We start from the raw sequence: 15867 nt of genomic DNA, 5'->3' as shown, positions 1-15867 counted from the left end.
GGTGACTAGGAATGACTAGGGATTACTAGGGGTGAGTAGGGATGACTAAAAATGATTGGGGATGACTAGGGATGACTAGGGATTACTAGGAATGACTAAGGATGACTGTGGATGACTAGGGATGACTAGGGATGACCAGCATTGACTGGGATGACTAGGGAGGACTATGGATGATTAAGGATGACTAGGGATGACTAGATATGACTGGGATGACTAGTGATGACTAGGAATGACTGGGATGACTAGCAATGACAAGGGATGACTAGGTATGACTGGGATGACTGGGATGACTCGGGAGTACTAGCGATGACTAGAGACGAGTGGGATGACTAGGGATGATTAGGGATGACTAGGGATGACTAGGGATGACTAGGGATGACAAGGGACGACTGCGATGACTAGTGATGAATAGGGATGACCTGGGATGACTATTGATGACTAGGGATGACTAGGATGACTAGGAATAACTAGGGATGACTTGGATGACTAGGGATGACTAGGAATGACTACGGATGACTAGGGACTACTAGGGATGTCTAGGAATGACTATGGATGACTAGGGATGACTAGGAATGACTAGGGATGTCTAGGGATGACTGGTATCACTAGGGATAAGTAGGGATTACTGGGATGACTGGGGATAACTAGGAATGACTAAAGATGACTATGGACAACTAGAGGTGAGTGGTATGACTATGGATGACTGGGTTGACTAGGGATTACTAGGGATGTCTGGGATGACTAGGGGTGACTAGGAATGACTAGGGATTACTAGGGGTGAGTAGGGATGACTAAAAATGATTGGGGATGACTAGGGATGACTAGGGATTACTAGGAATGACTAAGGATGACTGTGGATGACTCGGGATGACTAGGGATGACTTGTATGACTAGGGATGACTAGGGATGACTGGGATGACTAGGGATGACTGGGGATTACTGGGATGACTGGGATGACTAGGTAAGACTAGGGGTGACTGGGATGACTATGGATGACTAGGGATGAGTAAGGATGACTGGGATGACTAGGGATGACTGGGATGACTCGGGATTGCTAGCGATGACTAGAGACGACTGGGATGACTAGGGATGATTAGGGATGACTGGGATGACTAGGGATGACTATGGATTACTAGGGATGACTGGGATGACTAGGGATGACTGGGGATTGCTGGGATGACTAGGGATGACTAGGTATGACTAGGGATGACTGGGATGACTAGGGATGACTAGGGATGAGTAAGGATGACTGTAATGACTAGGGGTGACTGGGTTTACTCGGGATTACTAGGGATGTCTGGGATGACTAGGGATGACTAGAAATGATTGGGGATGACTGGGGATGACTAGGGATTACTAGGAATGACTAAAGATGACTGTGGATGACTAGGGATGACTAGGGATTACTGGTATGACTAGGGATGACTAGGGATGACTGGGGATTACTGGGATGACTAGGGATGACTAGGTATGATTAGGGATGAGTGGGATGACTAGGGATGACTAGGGATGAGTAAGGATGACTGGGATTACTAGAGATGACTAACGATAACTGGGATGAGTAGGGATGACTGGGATGACTAGGGATGACTAGGGATGACTAAGGATGAGTAGGGTTGACTAGAGATGACTGGGATGACTAGGGATGACTAGGGAAGACTAGGGATGAGTGGGATGACTAGCATTGACTGGGATGACTGGGGATAACTAGGAATGACTAAAGATGACTATGGACAACTAGAGGTGAGTGGTATGACTATGGATGACTGGGATGACTAGGGATTACTAGGGATGTCTGGGATGACTAGGGGTTACTAGGAATGACTAGGGATTACTAGGGGTGAGTAGGGATGACTAGGGACTACTAGGGATGTCTAGGAATGACTATGGATGACTAGGGATGACTAGGAATGACTAGGGATGTCTAGGGATGACTGGTATCACTAGGGATAAGTAGGGATTACTGGGATGACTGGGGATAACTAGGAATGACTAAAGATGACTATGGACAACTAGAGGTGAGTGGTATGACTGTGGATGACTGGGTTGACTAGGGATTACTAGGGATGTCTGGGATGACTAGGGGTGACTAGGAATGACTAGGGATTACTAGGGGTGAGTAGGGATGACTAAAAATGATTGGGGATGACTAGGGATGACTAGGGATTACTAGGAATGACTAAGGATGACTGTGGATGACTCGGGATGACTAGGGATGACTTGTATGACTAGGGATGACTAGGGATGACTGGGATGACTAGGGATGACTGGGGATTACTGGGATGACTGGGATGACTAGGTAAGACTAGGGGTGACTGGGATGACTATGGATGACTAGGGATGAGTAAGGATGACTGGGATGACTAGGGATGACTGGGATGACTCGAGATTGCTAGCGATGACTAGAGACGACTGGGATGACTAGGGATGATTAGGGATGACTGGGATGACTAGGGATGACTATGGATTACTAGGGATGACTGGGATGACTAGGGATGACTGGGGATTGCTGGGATGACTAGGGATGACTAGGTATGACTAGGGATGACTGGGATGACTAGGGATGACTAGGGATGAGTAAGGATGACTGTAATGACTAGGGGTGACTGGGTTTACTCGGGATTACTAGGGATGTCTGGGATGACTAGGGATGACTAGAAATGATTGGGGATGACTGGGGATGACTAGGGATTACTAGGAATGACTAAAGATGACTGTGGATGACTAGGGATGACTAGGGATTACTGGTATGACTAGGGATGACTAGGGATGACTGGGATGACTAGGGATGACTGGGGATAACTGGGATGACTAGGGATGACTAGGTATGATTAGGGATGAGTGGGATGACTAGGGATGACTAGGGATGAGTAAGGATGACTGGGATTACTAGAGATGACTAACGATAACTGGGATGAGTAGGGATGACTGGGATGACTAGGGATGACTAGGGATGACTAAGGATGAGTAGGGTTGACTAGAGATGACTGGGATGACTAGGGATGACTAGGGAAGACTAGGGATGAGTGGGATGACTAGCATTGACTGGGACGACTGGGGATAACTAGGAATGACTAAAGATGACTATGGACAACTAGAGGTGAGTGGTATGACTATGGATGACTAGGATGACTAGGGATTACTAGGGATGTCTGGGATGACTAGGGGTTACTAGGAATGACTAGGGATTACTAGGGGTGAGTAGGGATGACTAGGGACTACTAGGGATGTCTAGGAATGAATATGGATGACTAGGGATGACTAGGAATGACTAGGGATGTCTAGGGATGACTGGTATCACTAGGGATAAGTAGGGATTACTGGGATGACTGGGGATAACTAGGAATGACTAAAGATGACTATGGACAACTAGAGGTGAGTGGTATGACTGTGGATGACTGGGTTGACTAGGGATTACTAGGGATGTCTGGGATGACTAGGGGTGACTAGGAATGACTAGGGATTACTAGGGGTGAGTAGGGATGACTAAAAATGATTGGGGATGACTAGGGATGACTAGGGATTACTAGGAATGACTAAGGATGACTGTGGATGACTCGGGATGACTAGGGATGACTTGTATGACTAGGGATGACTAGGGATGACTGGGATGACTAGGGATGACTGGGGATTACTGGGATGACTGGGATGACTAGGTAAGACTAGGGGTGACTGGGATGACTAGGGATGACTGGGATGACTCGGGATTGCTAACGATGACTAGAGACGACTGGGATGACTAGGGATGATTAGGGATGACTGGGATGACTAGGGATGACTATGGATTACTAGGGATGACTGGGATGACTAGGGATGACTGGGGATTGCTGTGATGACTAGGGATGACTAGGTATGACTAGGGATGACTGGGATGACTAGGGATGACTAGGGATGAGTAAGGATGACTGTAATGACTAGGGGTGACTGTGTTTACTCGGGATTACTAGGGATGTCTGGGATGACTAGGGATGACTAGAAATGATTGGGGATGACTGGGGATGACTAGGGATTACTAGGAATGACTAAAGATGACTGTGGATGACTAGGGATGACTAGGGATTACTGGTATGACTAGGGATGACTAGGGATGACTGGGATGACTAGGGATGACTGGGGATTACTGGGATGACTAGGGATGACTAGGTATGATTAGGGATGAGTGGGATGACTAGGGATGACTAGGGATGAGTAAGGATGACTGGGATTACTAGAGATGACTAACGATAACTGGGATGAGTAGGGATGACTGGGATGACTAGGGATGACTAGGGATGACTAAGGATGAGTAGGGTTGACTAGAGATGACTGGGATGACTAGGGATGACTAGGGAAGACTAGGGATGAGTGGGATGACTAGCATTGACTGGGATGACTGGGGATAACTAGGAATGACTAAAGATGACTATGGACAACTAGAGGTGAGTGGTATGACTATGGATGACTGGGATGATTAGGGATTACTAGGGATGTCTGGGATGACTAGGGGTTACTAGGAATGACTAGGGATTACTAGGGGTGAGTAGGGATGACTAGGTACTACTAGGGATGTCTAGGAATGACTATGGATGACTAGGGATGACTAGGAATGACTAGGGATGTCTAGGGATGACTGGTATCACTAGGGATAAGTAGGGATTACTGGGATGACTGGGGATAACTAGGAATGACTAAAGATGACTATGGACAACTAGAGGTGAGTGGTATGACTGTGGATGACTGGGTTGACTAGGGATTACTAGGGATGTCTGGGATGACTAGGGGTGACTAGGAATGACTAGGGATTACTAGGGGTGAGTAGGGATGACTAAAAATGATTGGGGATGACTAGGGATGACTAGGGATTACTAGGAATGACTAAGGATGACTGTGGATGACTCGGGATGACTAGGGATGACTTGTATGACTAGGGATGACTAGGGATGACTGGGGATTACTGGGATGACTGGGATGACTAGGTAAGACTAGGGGTGACTGGGATGACTATGGATGACTAGGGATGAGTAAGGATGACTGGGATGACTAGGGATGACTGGGATGACTCGGGATTGCTAGCGATGACTAGAGACGACTGGGATGACTAGGGATGATTAGGGATGACTGGGATGACTAGGGATGACTATGGATTACTAGGGATGACTGGGATGACTAGGGATGACTGGGGATTGCTGGGATGACTAGGGATGACTAGGTATGACTAGGGATGACTGGGATGACTAGGGATGACTAGGGATGAGTAAGGATGACTGTAATGACTAGGGGTGACTGGGTTTACTCGGGATTACTAGGGATGTCTGGGATGACTAGGGATGACTAGAAATGATTGGGGATGACTGGGGATGACTAGGGATTACTAGGAATGACTAAGGATGACTGTGGATGACTAGGGATGACTAGGGATTACTGGTATGACTAGGGATGACTAGGGATGACTGGGATGACTAGGGATGACTGGGGATTACTGGGATGACTAGGGATGACTAGGTATGATTAGGGATGAGTGGGATGACTAGGGATGACTAGGGATGACTAGGGATGAGTAAGGATGACTGGGATTACTAGAGATGACTAACGATAACTGGGATGAGTAGGGATGACTGGGATGACTAGGGATGACTAGGGATGACTAAGGATGAGTAGGGTTGACTAGAGATGACTGGGATGACTAGGGATGACTAGGGAAGACTAGGGATGAGTGGGATGACTAGCATTGACTGGGATGACTGGGGATAACTAGGAATGACTAAAGATGACTATGGACAACTAGAGGTGAGTGGTATGACTATGGATGACTGGGATGACTAGGGATTACTAGGGATGTCTGGGATGACTAGGGGTTACTAGGAATGACTAGGGATTACTAGGGGTGAGTAGGGATGACTAAAAATGATTGGGGATGACTAGGGATGACTAGGGATTACTAGGAATGACTAAGGATGACTGTGGATGACTAGGGATGACTAGGGATGACTTGTATGACTAGGGATGACTAGGGATGACTGGGATGACTAGGGATGACTGGGGATTACTGGGATGACTGGGATGACTAGGTAAGACTAGGGGTGACTGGGATGACTATGGATGACTAGGGATGAGTAAGGATGACTGGGATGACTAGGGATGACTGGGATGACTCGGGATTGCTAGCGATGACTAGAAACGACTGGGATGACTAGGGATGATTAGGGATGACTGGGATGACTAGGGATGACTATGGATTACTAGGGATGACTGGGATGACTAGGGATGACTGGGGATTGCTGGGATGACTAGGGATGACTAGGTATGACTGGGATGACTAGGGATGACTGGGGATTGCTGGGATGACTAGGGATGACTAGGTATGACTAGGGATGACTGGGATGACTAGGGATGACTAGGGATGAGTAAGGATGACTGTAATGACTAGGGGTGACTGGGTTTACTCGGGATTACTAGGGATGTCTGGGATGACTAGGGATGACTAGAAATGATTGGGGATGACTAGGGATGACTAGGGATTACTAGGAATGACTAAGGATGACTGTGGATGACTAGGGATGACTAGGGATTACTGGTATGACTAGGGATGACTAGGGATGACTGGGATGACTAGGGATGACTGGGGATTACTGGGATGACTAGGGATGACTAGGTATGACTAGGGATGAGTGGGATGACTAGGGATGACTAGGGATGAGTAAGGATGACTGGGATTACTAGAGATGACTAACGATAACTGGGATGAGTAGGGATGACTGGGATGAGTAGGGTTGACTAGAGATGACTGGGATGACTAGGGATGACTAGGGAAGACTAGGGATGAGTGGGATGACTAGCATTGACTGGGATGACTAGGGAGGACTAGGGATGATTAAGGATGACTAGGGATGACTAGATATGACTGGGATGACTAGTGATGACTAGGAATGACTGGGATGACTAGCAATGACAAGGGATGACTAGGGATGACTGGGATGATTGGGATGACTCGGGATTACTAGCGATGACTAGAGACGACTGGGATGACTAGGGGTTATTAGGGATGACTAGGGATGACAAGGGATGACTGGGATGACTAGTGATGAATAGGGATGACCTTGGATGGCTATGGATGACTAGGGATGACTAGGATGACTAGGAATAACTAGGGATGACTTGGATGACTAGGGATGACTAGGAATGACTAGGGATGACTAGGGACTACTAGGGATGACTAGGAATGACTATGGATGACTAGGGATGACTAGGAATGACTAGGGATGACTGTGTATCACTAGGGATAAGTAGGGATTACTGGGATGACTGGGGATAACTAGGAATGACTAAAGATGACTATGGACAACTAGAGGTGAGTGGTATAACTAGGGATGACTAGGGATGACTGGGATGACTAGGGATGAGTAGGGGTGACTAGGGATGACTAGGATGACTAGGGATTACTAGGGATGTCTGGGATGACTAGGGATGACTAGGTATTCACTAGGGATGACTGGGATGACTAGGGATGACTAGGGATTACTGGGATGACTAGGGATGACTGGGATGACTAGGGATTTCTAGGGATGTCTGGGATGACTAGGGGTGACTAGGAATGACTAGGGATTACTAGGGATGACTAGGGATGACTAGAAATGATTGGGGATGACTAGGGATGACTAGGGATTACTAGGAATTACTAAGGATGACTGTGGATGACTAGGGATGACTAGGAATGACTGGTATGACTAGGGATGACTAGGGATGAGTGGGATGACTAGGGATGACTGGGGATAACTGGGATGACTAGGGATGACTGGGTATGACTGGGATGAGTAGGGATGACTAGGGATGAGTAAGGATGACTGGGATGACTAGGGATGACTAGGGATGATTAGGGATGACTGGGATGACTAGGAATGACTAGGGATGACTAGGGATGACAAGGGATGACTGCGATGACTAGTGATGAATAGGGATGACTGGGATGACTAGGGATGACAAGGGATTACTGGGATGACTAGGGATGACCGGAGATTACTGGGATGACTAAGGATGACTAGGAATTACTAGGGATGTCTAGGGATGACTAGGAATGACTAGGGATGACTAAGCATGACTGGTATGACTAGGGATGACTAGGGATGACTATTGATTACTGGGATGACTGGAATGACTAGGGATGACTAGGGATGACCAGGGATGACTGGGGATGAGTAGAAATGATTAGGGATTACTAGGAATGACTAGGGATGACTAGGGATGACTTAGGTGAATTGTCATAAATTGAAAAAAGAATTAAGGCCTAGTTTTGTTGTTAAAGTTTATTAGAGACCCAGTCTCTTAGCTTTAAAGGACTTAAAAGTTCTTAAAGTATGGTCGATTAAAATGGAAAGAAGGTCGTAGAGAGCCCGTTTTTTGCAGGAATGCAAATGCAAGTGCAAAACAACTTCGGAGGTAACACTGCGCGACAAAACCTGAAGATTACACCACCCATAGTGACACAGAGACCCCTCTGTAACAGAACCAGTGAAATCTATATCTCACCAGATTCTGAGAGAAAACGTCTCAGGGTTGGCATATTTTCCGCTGGGGTTTCCTCTCGATCTCCCATTCAAGGGAGTCAGTGCATGGCAGGCCTTCCTTTTTTAGAGGGCAAAAATTTGAAAACCTTTTACATATTGCTCTAGCGAGAAGAATTATACGATTTACACTTTTTTTATGCGACATTGATTACCTGTCCCGCCGTATTTTGATTTTATCAATGATAACAATGCTTTAGATTCTTGCTTATTTTAAACAAATATGCACAAAGAAATACACTAATCTTGTAGATCGATGTCATTGTGACTGAGGACGCAAAAAATCAGCAGGGTAGAAACAAACTATTCGTCGGTTATTGGGGAGGCTAAATTGCCAATGGGTAGACTAGATTAAGCCACTGGGTAGGGTATAGGGTTTCACTGGGTCTGTTACAGAAGGGTGTACAGAAACATTTAGGTTTTTGTAAGATGTCGGTGAATCGGAAATAGCTTCAGGTACACGCAAAATTTTAGTTTTGCCACTGTGCCACCTGTTCATCTTCATTCATTCATTTCGTGAAGGTCGGTCCATCGTTAGTCTGCTACACAGCCGGTTTTAGTGTCGTCACGCAACGCTCCTCCCCACTAACGGCTGCTGATTGGATGAAATTTGTGGCGCGAACACCTTCCAGAAAATGGGAGCTGAATTCTAATTGGCTAACGGCGGGAAAGGAATGTGGTTCGGTTTTCAGCAGCCGTTAGTCGGGAAGAGCGTTGCGTGACGACACTAAAAAGGGCTGTGTAGCAGACTAGTCCATCGTAAGTTTTAACATATATTGCTTGGCGTGATGGTCTGGATCAAAATCTCGCGCAGATTTATTAGTCGTGGATAAAGCATTAAATACATCAATCGTGCATGAGCAACATGGGCCAACCCTGCAAATGTACTTTTAACAAATATTACCGAATGTGTTGCTCGGTCCCTTTAGAGCATGTGAGCCAGTACGATTCGATCGCCCAACAAGATATTTCAATTTCTTTGTGTACAGGAAGTTACTCTCTCTTGAAAATGTGAACTATAGATCAGAAAATTCTTTTCTTTTTAAATTCACAGTGCCATCAAAGCGAGTATTGCACTCGTTTTCCCCTTGCGTGCCCTCAAACGTAAGGTGCCCAGGACATACCGCGTGAAGAGGTAAGGAAGTTCGGACCATTAGAGAGTTTTAGATCGGAGTTTACCGTGAACCTCTAACCGCGGTTTGCGGTTACCCGTTTGCGGTTCGACGTTCAAACATAATTCGATTTAGATTGGCGGTGGATTAAAGAAGTGGATTCTGGTTTATTTTTGGCGCTAGTAACCCAGTGTTACCGTAAATTTCTTTTATTTTCACTTATTGATATTTCTTCTATTTCTAAATGGAAATTAAACCAGAATCCACTTCTTTAATCCTCCGCCAATCTAAATCGAATTATGTTTGAACGTCGAACCGCAAACGGGTAACCGCAAACTGCGGTTAGAGGTTCGCGGTAAACTCCGATCTAAAACTCTCTATTATCTCGAGTTATACGTGTCAAAGAAACTGCCCATCTACCCTACCCTGGGTTTCAGAGGTTATTTTTTTTCGTATCCAAATTCAGTTAATTCGCTCTCAGGAGCTTTTCCAAGCCATAAGCACGGTTTATTTTTTTCCTAGGTATTTTGAGAACAGACCTCTGGAGCCAGGGTACACGTACCCCTCCCCTAAGCTAACATTTTGCCCTATCGGTTCTGTGTGCAAGAGATATGAAGGCCGGATCGGTCAGTAGTTAATCGACCGGTAATTAACAGTAATTGAATAACGTTGCGTATGAAGTGAAGAATTCTGAAGATCGGGGACTGGGTACAGCCGAATTCAATAATTGCTTTATTATTCATTCAAAATATTTCTAAGTTGTCAATATGATTAACCTCCTGCTCTCACTCCTCGAAGATTTTCTTCAAAACTTTGGCCTATTTCTCCGCACAGTTTCAGGATATAAACAAATCTTTTATCTTGCAGATACACCGTACAGTCGAACCTCGCTTTACTGACGCCCTCGCGTCATACGAACACCTCATTACTACGGACAGTTTTCTTTGTCCCTGGGAAAAGTCTTAATACGGACACTAGTTAATGCGAACAACGGACACTTATTGAACCAAGGATAAAATTGAAACGCAACGTGGATACATTGTAAATTAATTCTGAATACACACTTCTACCCCGCTTTACAGACACCCGCTCAATACGGACGCCTCATTATTATGGAACGTTTTCTTTGTCCCTGGGGAAAGCCCTTACATTTTCTCCAATTTCAACCTGAGCATTTTTCGCCTTTTGAACTTAGTTCAGCTGCAATTAAGATCGACGTCTGAATCAGTTCAGTCGGTCTAAATAAATTGGGTCGGCCTTAATTCGAATTAGGTTCGGCTCATGAAAATTTCGACGTCGGAACCGGGCCTTCCTCGAGACTTTGAACCAAACCACTGCCCAGTGATTCAAAACGTCGACTCCACTTCCGTCGTCCGTCGCTCAAAAACGGTGTGCTTGACTTGCTTAAGCTCCCTATATCATACTTACACAGGTGGAGTCCCATGTGAAAAATGACTGTTCAATGACGGAGGTGGTGTGTCCTTATGAAGAAGCTGGATGTACCTTCCACGTAAGTTTTATCATCCCAAGCAAACTTTCTGGTAACACGGAATCGACATGTGTGGACTAAAAAAGAAATAGATTGTGTGTATAACGCGACGTCAAAAAACGATGTGTTAACTGAAAAATGGCAAGAGCAACGGTGACAGGGAAACGACGATGCTATATCTTCGAACACTGACAAGTAGAGTTGCAGTAATAACTGTTGAACGACAACAGGAGCCCATAACCTGGAGCGAGCAACTTCCATGCGCTCGTGTCACGGCTTTTTCACGGACCAGTTTATTTTTAGAAGGGTTTTGGCGCGAATTTTGAATATCTTTAGTTTTTCCTTTTTGATATCTTATACTTCGAATGCGCTCACAGACATGGTGAAGATTCTACTTTCGCGGGGAAAAGGGCCCTAAATTGTGTCTAAAATAAACTGGTCCGTAAAAACGCCGTGACATAGGCCTAGTATGGGAGTTGCTCGCTCCAGGTTATGGGCTCCTGACGACAATATATCCTCAGTAAACCGGCTGCGCCCCGGCCATCGATCCACCCACCCACCAACATCTATGAAAAATGGGTGGAATACTAGCTATTTCTGATTAAGTGTCTGGGAAGTCAAAAAGCTAATTTAAATTTTTTGTAATATTTAAATTGGTAATGGTTGTCTCGTCAATTTTACTTTCATAGATCTAGGTAACAAAGACTATGGCTTTTTTGAAGGACAAACGAGCTAACTTGAAATCACACATGAAAACATTTAGCGAAGACCACTTGAATAAAACATGGTCGGCATTCTTAAGAACAAGACATGAATTGGGGGGAGCTGAAGGGCAATGTGGAGGAAATACGGGTTCGTGTGGAAACACTACAACTGGAAAAGAGGGCGATAGAAGTGGAGTTTGACGAGTTGAAACAAGCGGAGAGAAATCTAGAGGTGGAAAACATGTCGCTCAAGGAAGAAGTGGCTTAACTGAGACGAAAGCTCAAAAAATTCGATGAGAGTACCACTACTGAGAACATGTCTCTTACGGGACTTGTTCAGACAATGCAGAAGAAACTTGAAGCTTTAGAGAAGGACGTAACTAAACTAAAGGTAAAGAACCAAAAATGCCAATACTGGTTCTTACAGATTATACTATGGCTGAATCGACGAGCTGGCAAAATGAAGAGTAACTAGGTCTGTAACCTACTTTCTAATAGACCTTGCTCACGATACCCGCCATCTTTGCACGCGCTAAAAGACTGATGGGAAAAAAGTAATGCCACGTGGTTTCTCAGAGGGCAAACAAATGAGAAAAGCTGGCAATGCAAGAAATCGCGGTCAAGTTTGTTTACTGTATCAAAACAAGACGACGATTTAATAGGTTTTCCCCCTGAGAAACCACGTGACATTATTTTTTCCCGTCAGTCCTTTAGCGCGTGCAAAGATGGCGGGTATCGTGAATAAGGTCTATTGGCTACCTGAGCGGGCAATATGGTCCCATCCTGCCCACCGGAGATTTCCCGCTTTGGCCCGGCAAGACAAAAAGTTATCATTTTGGCCTGTCTATATAAAAAAAGTCCCTTTTTGAGTAAGCATGAGGTCAAAATGGCTGGATATCCCAGGAGGGGGGTACTTTAGGAATTTTTGGGTAGGGATGTGCCGATGGGGCTTTGGAACCCTTAGCCTATACTAGAGCTAGTTAGCTGAATTTGGGTACCCCAAGACTAGCCTAACCTTTTCCAAATCCCCCTATCCTAGAGAGGATTTTACGCTGAGTTACATAAATTTAAACTTTACTGCTTATTCACACAACATTTATACTTTAAAGTGGTTTAAGGACGATGACTTTTTTACCCCCCAGGTAAATCCCATAGTCCCAGGCCTTAAACTACTTGAGAAATTTATGCCACGAAGGCTACTGTAAGCACAAGCGTACGTTTGACTGTTATAATCCAGGCAATGCATGATAATTTTCGAATTAACCATATCATTTTTTCCCTCTTTCAGTCAACGAAACCTGGGTTGCAAGAATTGGGAGCTAACAAGGAGGAGACAGACGAAGTACCGGACACACCTTCGTTTGACAGGAATCAGGTACAAAAGCATTTTAACGGCTGGCTCTGCCTCGTACCCAGTTGTCTCTCTATCGGTGATTCTCGCGCAAATGACGAACGTACGGAAGTGCGTACAGAAGATTTTGTCCTGGTGCTCCGCTACAACTGTGATCTGAGAAGCAAGCCTTTCCAATCGAGTTATTGCACGAAAGAAATTCTCTTTTTTATTCTCGTCCCAACTTCCTCTGCGATTTCTCACCGACCGCTTGATACGCAGGCTATATACACCTTGATGAGGTGTTATGCCATCGAAGAAAGTGTTAACTGTCGAAGCTGAAAGCCATCGTAGATCCAAAATATTTTCAAGTTAAAAGCATCCTTACCATTGTGTATAATTTGTTAAAAGCATTTTCCAGATCCTGGGCTGGTTAAGCGTATGAAATAATGTCTTTTTGTGGGCAGATATTCTCTCTCTCACTCTCTCTATCAAAAAAAAAAAAATGAAAATTGTATTTGGATTGGCTTTTTGCGTCTTCATGCTATCTTTCACTGTGTTGGCTATTTGCTCTTCCCTTTAGCACTTGAAATATCCCAGAAAAATATTCGCCCCATAAATTTTATTTCATTCCATAATGCCATCCTCAGTCAGTCAAACAGGTTATTTTCAAGTGCTTATACTATCGATCGAAATATCAGTTACTAAACCAAACCATACAGAGCTTGAGACAGTGGCCTGATATATGAGCCCGGGGGTAATGCCATTATGTATATATAGCGATATAGTTATGTGCCACTGTGAAGGGTGTGGATTTCAAGAAGTTTACTCTGAGACAGGGTACACAAATCTGAGCATTTGGGTCTGCTAGAATAGGGTAACATTTTCCAAGAGAAAGTTTTTTGTCCAACACCGGGAATTGCCAGTCAAAAATAATAACCTGATAAAATCAAATCGGTTTTGTTTTGGCTCGACTGTGCTCTTAAACTCAGTAGAATTTTATCGGTTGAGGTGATTTATACAAAAAAATTCTCACTAGCATTTAACCGTTCCTCGGTAGTTCCTCCGTTTGAGATGGGGTTTTCACCAGAAATCATAGAATTCTATACAGGAAACTAATATAGAATGTTTACCATTTCTTTCCTGAATTTTTATTCTGATTGCAAATTTGGACATCATTTATGACGTCACTATAGCAGTTAGATTGGATGAAATAAAAACCAATTAACAGGTAATTTATCAAACTATTTCCCTGCCAAGTTTCGTCACATTCGATACATTCTACTTCTGTCTATGGCCTTTTGAGAGTTGCGGGAGGAAAAGCCTTAGCAACCGACCACCGTGCATGTTGTTTCCTGGCATTTGAAGAGGTGCAATATACTTCATGGGGTGAACTTGTTTTCAACAAACCTCCTTTCCTGTGCAGATAGGTATTCGTTGGTTAAGATTAGCTCTCGAATCAGTCGAGTACTCACAGCTTGGTGGTTTTGTGTATAAATCACATAAACCGACGAAAAGTTTTTCGTTTACTTTTCCAGGTTGTTCCGTTTCAGTAACATGCCAGCCGAGACAGTTTTTTGGGGTTTGACGATGATGATGATGACGATGATGGACTGATCAGGGTGCCTTTATAGGTCGAACGCATTTAAGTGACGATATCTTCTTTCTTTTGTAATCCGAGCACATGGTTGTCTAGAATGCCTCTTCCTTGTGGAAATAGTGTCACAGTACGAATTTTGTAAAATTACTGTGTTTGTATTGGGTAGTAAGGTCGATGAACTTACTCTGCAGTTTATAGTTGTTGTTGTCCTTAAAGCAGAATTTCGTGAAATGCTTTGTCCCTGCGATAAAAAACACGAGGTAGGTCACTGGCGAGGAACTCTCAGCCGCTATCACTCCTTTGTCAAACGTGGCTTTATCACGAAATTTGAACTCTGATGGCAAATAACACGCTACGCTCATAGAAATAGGACCCCAAACCAATGAAGCTTCACTAGCCAATCGAGGCTAATGAAACGAATCCAGCAGACTTCGCTCTTTTCCTAGACAGCTGCCTAGACTTGTTCACAAGTCCAGCGCAAAGGGCGAGCCAGAAATATTTTTTGTCTTGAGCGAGCGAGAGACCGGGAGCTCTGGGGCCTTCCACCCTGTCTTTTCGGAAATAAGTCGAATAACCCTTGCGGCTCCAGCAAAAACGCGAGACAGGAAGTTTAGAGAACCTGGGAACCTAGAAACAAGGTTGCAAAACCTGTCTGCGTTAACGATTCCTGTAAATTAAAGTGTTGGGGAGTGGGCGGAATAACATTATAAAATTTTTGCGACACTGTAACAAAAATGAATATAAAACAGTCTTGCATGGGTAAAGAGGTACTGTATTATGGTACCTGTTTGCGTATGGGTTAACGTCTTTTGGAAACTCTTTGCGTTGGGTGCAGCGGCTCATTATCTTTTTTAGTCAGGCTTTTACTAAACAAGAACAAAATTGTTTTATTCTTCTTGAAGATTTGCTGCTTTTCTGGCTCAGTTGATAATTTTAATCACTGTTATTATACATTCAAAATATTTCCCCGATTCTGATTGGCTAAAAGCACACGCATAATTCACCATAACCAGCTACTGATGACCAAATTTGGAAGAATTTTGCGATTAATCAACCGATCACGTCAAAAGTGCAGCTTCCTTGCAGGTTAATGCA

Source organism: Porites lutea, chromosome 7 (genome assembly GCF_958299795.1).
Source record: "Porites lutea chromosome 7, jaPorLute2.1, whole genome shotgun sequence".
In the NCBI taxonomy this organism is placed as follows: domain Eukaryota; kingdom Metazoa; phylum Cnidaria; class Anthozoa; order Scleractinia; family Poritidae; genus Porites; species Porites lutea.
The sequence above is the reverse complement of the archived record's forward strand: the minus strand, read 5'-3'. Positions refer to the sequence as shown.